The sequence below is a fragment of the Dermacentor albipictus genome, chromosome 10, assembly GCF_038994185.2.
Source record: "Dermacentor albipictus isolate Rhodes 1998 colony chromosome 10, USDA_Dalb.pri_finalv2, whole genome shotgun sequence".
In the NCBI taxonomy this organism is placed as follows: Eukaryota; Metazoa; Arthropoda; class Arachnida; order Ixodida; family Ixodidae; genus Dermacentor; species Dermacentor albipictus.
In genome coordinates this window covers 100720139-100726509 of record NC_091830.1, presented here as the reverse complement: position 1 = coordinate 100726509, position 6371 = coordinate 100720139, and the positions used below count along the sequence as shown (strand labels likewise).

General features: G+C 50.8%; 1 non-coding gene across 1 annotated transcript; it reads left to right on the top strand.

Annotated features, from left to right (window-relative positions):
* Window positions 1–2288: 2288 nt before the first annotated feature.
* Window positions 2289–2479, top strand: LOC135908057 (U2 spliceosomal RNA). Its single transcript, XR_010566185.1, has one exon. It is a non-coding gene; the product is annotated as a U2 spliceosomal RNA (small nuclear RNA).
* The last annotated feature ends 3892 nt before the right edge of the window (window positions 2480–6371 follow it).

Here is a 6371-nt window from a genome sequence, read left to right as displayed (position 1 = left end):
GTCCGGTGCTGCGAGGAGGGCTGCCGAGCTGCCTACGCCGCGGCCAAACGGACAGCGCGGCGGCAGTCTCGCCAGCGGCACATCGAACGGCACAGCGGCCCATTGCCCTTGGTCGCACGATTGCCAAACTCTATGCCAGGTGTCTCATCGCCCGGCTGCAGAGGTGGTTGGGCGACCATGCGGTACTGTCCAGGTGTCAGAATGGCTTCCTGCCGCACGATGGGGTGTTTGAACACTTTGTGCTGCAGGGACGCCTGGACGATGCCAGAACAGGAGGTGGGGAGCTGTGCGTGGGCTTCCTCGATTTTGCCAACGCCTTCGGCTCCGTCACCCATCAGCCCCCGTCGACGCTGTCCGCGGCGCCGGCGCGGTGGAAGCCTTTGCTACCATCGTTGAAGACCTCTATCGTGCCAACACAGCCTGCGTCATGGCAGTAGCTGGCATTACAGAGCCAATCACCATCGGAGCTGGGCTGAGACAGGGCTGTCCTCTAAGCGGCCTGCTTTTCAACCTGGTGGTGGATCCGGTCATCCGTGCAGTACAGGGAGGCGATAGGCAGCGCAACATCCTTGCCTACGCCGATGATCTGACGCTGCTGGCCGCGGATCCCACCACCCTGCAAGGCCGCTTAGACCATGTGGCTGCCCTGTCGGCCCGGCTTGGCCTGCGACTGAATGCCGCCAAGTGCCGGTCTCTACACCTGTCTGGTCGCCACCCCGTGGGTACACGGCCCACATCTTTCACCGTGGGTGGCGTCCCGATTCCGGCGCTTGGCGACTTCGAGGGGCACAAGTTCCTGGGCTGTCCAGTGGGGTTCTTGGTGCTACCGGACGAGACGACGGTCGACGAGGCCATCCACCTGGGCAGAAAGCTGCTCTCCTCCATGCTCGGCCCATGGCAAAGGCTGGATGCCATAAAAACATTCCTGTATCCAGCCTTAAATTTTGACATGTGGGTGGGCCTTGCCAGCAAAGGAGAGTGGCAACGCCTAGAGGAGGAGCTCCACCCGCTCATCAAGACCCTGTACGTGCCAGCACGAGCTTCCAATGAATACTTGTACGGAAGCTCTTAGGCTGGCAGTGCAGGGATCCCACTTGCGGTGGAGCTCAGCGACATCTGCCGGGTGGGTGGGGCCTTCACGTTACGGACGTCGACCGACGTGGAAGTCCGGGAGCGTGCAGCAGGGGACCTGGAGGGCGTCGTGTCAAGGCGGCTAAGACGGCCCGCGAACAGCGAGGACATGGAGGCCTACCTCTCAGGCGAGACGGGGGCGACTTCCGACAAACGTCCACACAGGTGCAGTCTGTATGGACGGAGGCCCGGAAAGCCTCCCGTCGCATCTCCGTCGCCTGGGAGCTTTTGGAACATGGGGCCCGCATCAACTGCGGAGAGGCCTCCGTGTCATCGAGGAACCGCCACAAGCTGGTCAAGACAACCCGGAAGCTCCTCTCCACCGAAAGGGACAGAGCTCTGCATGACAAACCAAACCAAGGCAAGGCGATGGTGTGTGTGGCGGCCGACCCGGCAAACACCCACTTCATGAGGTCCGGCCACTTCGTACATCGAGCCCGGCTAAATCTCCTCCGCCTCAATGCCACAAGAGTCTGGGCACCCGCAGCCGAAAAAGATGCAGGCGCTGCGGGTATGGGGATGAGAAACTGCCGCATGTACTCTGCCACTGCATGCGGCAGAGCCGGGCCATGACGGAGCGTCATAACACCATCGTCGCCAGAATAAAAAAGGCTGCCTTGGGGAGGTTTACAGTCATCACAGAGAACCAGGTCGTGGGCACTACATCACTCAAGCCCGACCTGGTGCTGGCCCGTGGAGAGGAGGCACTGATCCTGGACGTCTGCTGCCCTTTCACGAACAGGCTGCAGGCATTCCAGGACGCCCGGAAGGCTAAGGAGAAGTACGCCCCTGTACAGCGTCATCTCCACCGGCGGTTCCAACGCCTGACGGTGGACGCGGTTGACGTCGGCTGCCTTGGCACCTGGTATCAGGGGAACGATCGCGTGAAGCGCAAGCTGTGCAGTAGGCAATGCCTACGCACACTGAAATGCCTGTGCATCAGTGACACCATCAACGCCTCCACACAGATTTTTAGAGCCCACATAGGCCCCTCTTAAATGATCTTACTGTTTTTAGAGAAGCGGTTTTCGCCATGTCTTACACCTTTATAGTTTTAGCCTTTTATTACTAACGCCACTAACTAGTTGTTTTTTAGTCATTGGTTTACGTTTTAGATTAAACACCTTTTATCCGTTTTTTCCTTGGTTCTGTAACACATATCTTTGATGTATTGTAAATAGCATATTAAAGAACTCTTATCCTTATCAGCTTAATATCTGGTACGGGTTCTATATGGACCCACGATATTAAACCTATTTTGGGAAGTTGGCGGAGTGCTTGAAGCCTGATTCACCTCCGCCGCAGGTCGGCCCGGTTTTGCACTACCTCCGCGATCCGCCCCTGCTCACTTAGGTGAGACTACATTCAATCAAAATGAACACAAGCTCGAAGCCAGCACTGACTTGACACGCACCATTCCCATACTATACGCAACGATGCCGGTTCGCGGACAACGAGAGTAATTGAACTGCCACTCCATCTGTGTGTAGCGTCGCACTCGTTGCATCGCAAATTTGTTAGCCGCACCAGCAAATTTCTCATGACGGCCTTCGATAAAATTACATGAAAGCAAAAGGAAGAACCAGGAGGGAGAATCGGCAAATTATATGTCTAAGAAATAGGATTCTTATATATCCGATGTTTCTGAACGATTGTCTGCTGTAATGAGCCACTGGGGGGGGGGGGGGTCGGAAGGGTGATTAGCCGTGGGTTTTGCAATACATGTAAGTCCCACTCAAAGCCAACACTGGATTTTGGAGTTCACTATCGCTTGGATTCGTAAACCACAGCACCGACGCAAGCTCGCCCTCCCAAAATCCGCTGCCCTAGTGGAAGAAAGGTTCCCTATGAAAGAAAAATGAAGTGCCCGATTTCTGGCAACTACTGTGCAGCCTTTGTGTGCACATTTTCGCTGCAGTGGGACCGAGCGCCTCGAAAACAAACTTGTCGTATGGCGAAGTGTGGCGAAATATATTCAAGGGTTCAGAGGCGCCTCAGTTTTCCATCCAACCTGTATGTTATGAATACCTGTTGCTACCTTTTCGTCGTCATCATCCTGCTGGCTACGCCCACTGCAGGGCAAAGACCTCTCCCATAATTCTCCAAGCACCCCGGTCACGTGTACCCTGGTCACGGTCGCCATGTAGTGCCTGCACACTGCCGAATCTAATCTGCCCTCCTAAATTTCCGCCACCCCGTGCTACGCTTCCCTTCTCTTGGAATTCAGTCCGTAACCTTTAATGATCTTCCCCCCACGTTGCATGCCCTGCGCATGCCCATTTGTTTTTCTTGGTTTAAACTAAGGTGTCATTACCTCGCGTTTGTTCGCTCACCGCTCCCCCCCCCTCCCGAATCTGCTTTATTCTTATCCCCCGTAGCACTACACCCATCATTCTTCTTTCCAAAGCTCGTTGCGTCGCCCTCAATTACCCTTCGGTAATCCTTAGGGTTCTTCGTTGGGGCACTCGTGGCATTTTTTTAGGCTTTTTTGTTGAGTTTTGTGGAAAAACTCAATGAGCTAGGCGCGATTCCGTCCCTGGCGCCGCTCTCAACAAGATGGCGGCGCCCAGGCGTTTTGCCTGGTGGTTCGGGCTAACGCAGAACACGTCTGCAGGGCAGTGAAGCAGCATTGAAGGGTCAAAGAGCGGCGCAGTGAAGCGCATGCTCGTGCGAAAAACGCGAACATTAGCCAAAAATACAACCAAATCGCCAAATACGAATTTCTGTTATTGGAAATTGGAGTTCAGTTTGCGCATTGAGCTCGGCTAAGGTAAAGAACATAAATGCGAGTGCCAATGCAGCCAAGTCAAAGCTCAGGATACGTATCATTTTTTTCCTTGCCTTTTACTTCTCGCCTGTGTGGCCCAACGCGCATGCACACGAAAATAATCGAATTGTCAAAACACGAAATAATGCAGCACGGCTGTATCAAATCTATTTTTTGTGCTTTGTTCTTTGTGGACTACAGCTGTGTGCGTTATGAGAAAGTTTCAGTGCCCTTCTACTGTGACCAGCGAACCTATATCTAAAACCACATTTACGGTTATTGCTACAAACTACGGGTGGTGTGTTTTTTTTTCGCTACCAACGATGGGCTATCGCAACCGCGATTGGTTGTGCTAGAATCGTTCTTGCCGAAGGTTGGCTTTATACGCGACCCGTGACGCGTGGTCGGCACATTCAAGCAGTCCATTGCAAACCGTTCCAAGAAGAAGGATGCACTCCACGTTCCGCCGGGAGCGCTAGTTCGAAGATTGTACTTTTTGACCCTCGAGGAAGCACCGCCATCTCACGTTTTCTATTATCCGCTAAGATTCAGAGTGACCGCGACCACTTGTCTTTGTCAATATCCCGGACACATTTTTTTTTCTTTAATGCAGATCGTCAGACGAGCCCGCGTTCACGCGCACTTGCTCTCTCCGATAAGCAGGGAAGCTCGGTTGGGGTGTTGTAGGGCCTTGCGCATGCGCTGCTGAGCTCGTCGCTTCGCCGGCCAGTCAACGCTGGCGCGGTACTGGTAATGAACTTCGACGGGCATGGTGAAACGTCACTGTGAAACGTCACGACTAGCAATGCAATGTGTTTGCGAGCAATAGGAGAAATGAGAGAGCCCCTGTAGATTAGTGGAAACGTTCCTCCAAGTATTAGGTTTGTAATTTGCGCCTACGAATATGAACTAGACGAAGGAAATGATCTGTAGCCGCCTTCACTTCATAAAATTCCCGTACGAAGAAATTTGCGTGCGCACGTGATCTCCCGCATGAAACCAGACGATAGGTTAATTTTAGCCGTTTATTTTGATTTGCCGAATGTAAACTGGAACCCTTTCTCCACGCGGTCTTGAGATTTGAATGAGAATCAATGACATCCTTTTTTTAATTTCTGTTTGTTCTATCTGGAACCGAAAGAATTCAGAACGCCATTTCAATCTTAGATTCGATTAGATACTGTGACTGGTATGCTGAAAAATCACGCCTTGCGTTTCGTCACCCCTGGTATATCTGATGAACATGCTGTGGTGTTAAATTTCATGATCACGGCAATAAAAATCGCAACTTCCTGAACTTTTATCGCGCCGATGATGAACCGTATGCTGGATTCTTATTGTAATGATTTTATAGAAAGTTTTATTGTTCTATGGCTAGCTTTAAGGAGAAGAAAAACATCGCACAGCAATGTATAACGCAAAACTAAAAAATATGCAGGTTATTCATACTACAATGAGAACCCTAAGAATACTGAAAAAGATGAACACTAAACATGCTGCAAGGAGCCAACAAATGCAATTGAAGCAACGAACTGAACTGAAATTATTTCATCAAGACATAGCCCGAAAAACGTGGCCGCTATCAATGCTCATTTCAAAGCTGTTTTCTTTTTTTATGACGGATAATAATTATCTTCCCAATGGTGGATGTGAAAATTTCAGAGCACAGCATTTTCGAAATCTCAAGGCCCCGGCTGCTTTCTCTTGTTTAAATATGTTGGGGGTGGCAGATGGAGAAAATTTTCGCGCACATAATTTATAACGCCGTAGTTGATTTTCTTGAACAACACAAAGTGCTGACAGACGACCAACTAGGACACAAATAAATCGGTATTACGCGCGATGATTTCGCACCGCAGTAACAAAAGGGTAACAAACAGACGTTCATTTCATGGTGTGTACTTCACGTCTCTCACAATATTATTAAAAAAAGCTACTCCATAAATTAGGTTTTCCCAAACTGGATGGTTTCGATCAGCTTTTGAACAGCTCTTCCGTAAATTGAGTTGACGTATCTTGAGTAGGTGCTGGCCTCTGTTGTTTAAGATTTTTTGTAAATGGCATCATTACTGGATAGATGCGGACGTCTGCGTGATGTATGAAACAGTCTGTTCACTTGAGGATCAAGGGAGAACCCCAAAAAAATATCATGGTGGGAGAAGTGGCAGATGAGTACTATTATTGGGAGAAAAAAAGGAAAACCGCCTCGTACTAAGGAGGCACTCCTTTTACATGTGAAGCTCCAAACAAATTGTTTTTCTTGAGACGCTCTATAAAGCTCCTTAAACGCAGCACCCGTACACGACGACAAATCTCCAAACTGGAAAGAAAGCATGAAATTTGCGGCGCCCGTTTGCTGTGAAGCAACGGGCAACATTACCCCTACCACGTCTGCCGGGGCGGCCTCGCTTAAGCCTGAAAATGCTCGGCGCTTAAGCCCGGTAGCGTGCAAAAATGCTCGGCGCTTAAGCCG